This window comes from Rhinopithecus bieti, unplaced genomic scaffold (genome assembly GCF_001698545.2).
Source record: "Rhinopithecus bieti isolate Rb0 unplaced genomic scaffold, ASM169854v2 scaffold_42817, whole genome shotgun sequence".
NCBI classification, from domain to species: Eukaryota; Metazoa; Chordata; class Mammalia; order Primates; family Cercopithecidae; genus Rhinopithecus; species Rhinopithecus bieti.
In genome coordinates, this window is record NW_016893118.1 from 1 (window position 1) to 886 (window position 886).

Below are 886 nucleotides of genomic sequence, written 5' to 3' on the forward strand. Positions count from 1 at the left end.
CGCTTCGTGATATGTTTAAGGTCACCTTTTTTGGTGAAAATTCCTTGGAATATTTTCCTGCCACAATGAGCTTGCGAGGCACCTTCCCCAGAAGTTCTATGATCAATGCAATGTGATCTTCATCTCGAGTGTACTCTTCCCCTGAATGAGGTTCAAACAAACAGTCACCTGTGGCCAGTTCAAAGGCCATGCATGCTGTGCTCCAAATGTCAGCAGGGGTATTATAGCCAGATCCTATCAGAACTTCCAAGGAACGATACTGCCTCGTTTGAATATCTTCAGTGAAATGTTTGTGCACCCAACAAGCATTTCCAAGATCAGCAATCTTCACCTTGAGCTTTTCTGCATTTTTTGGCTCAAGGGGATTAACAAGAAAATTTCCAGCCATGGATTTTCCTTTGTTGTCCAGTGGTCCATTATGTTCTTGCTCTGGTTCATCTTCACAGGGTATCTCTGCCCGAATGCTTTCTTGAAGTTGGCTAATGTGTTGTTCACTGAATGACTGATCTATAGTTGAGGAAGACTGGCACACCATGGTGTCTGACACCTCAGATGTTATAGGTGTACAAGAGTCTGTTTCTTGAGATGTGCTACTGTCTCCATTTTGGGAGCTTAGGAAACTAGATTCCTGATTCAAATTTTGAACATCACAGTCATTAGCATTATGTAGATCCTCTTTATGTCTCAATGTTTCACTATTACTGTTCTGAGTATAATTAATGACTTTCATCACTCCATTGCAATTAATTTCTGCTGCACCACCCTCTGTATCACATTCCATAAGTGTTTGATCCTGGCCAATGGTACTTGACTCTTCAAGTTTTCTTGGGCCATTTTATTAGGTGGGTTCTCTTTCAAGGGTCTTTCAACAGGACTCTCTGATTCT

The 886-nt window shown here is 41.5% G+C and overlaps 1 pseudogene across 1 annotated transcript; it reads right to left on the minus strand.

Annotated features, from left to right (window-relative positions):
• Positions 1-7: 7 nt before the first annotated feature.
• On the minus strand, positions 8-882 carry LOC108525937 (SRSF protein kinase 1 pseudogene; annotated as a pseudogene). Its single transcript, XR_001884372.1, has one exon. The product of XR_001884372.1 is annotated as an SRSF protein kinase 1 pseudogene (transcript).
• Between the last annotated feature and the right edge of the window lie 4 nt (positions 883-886).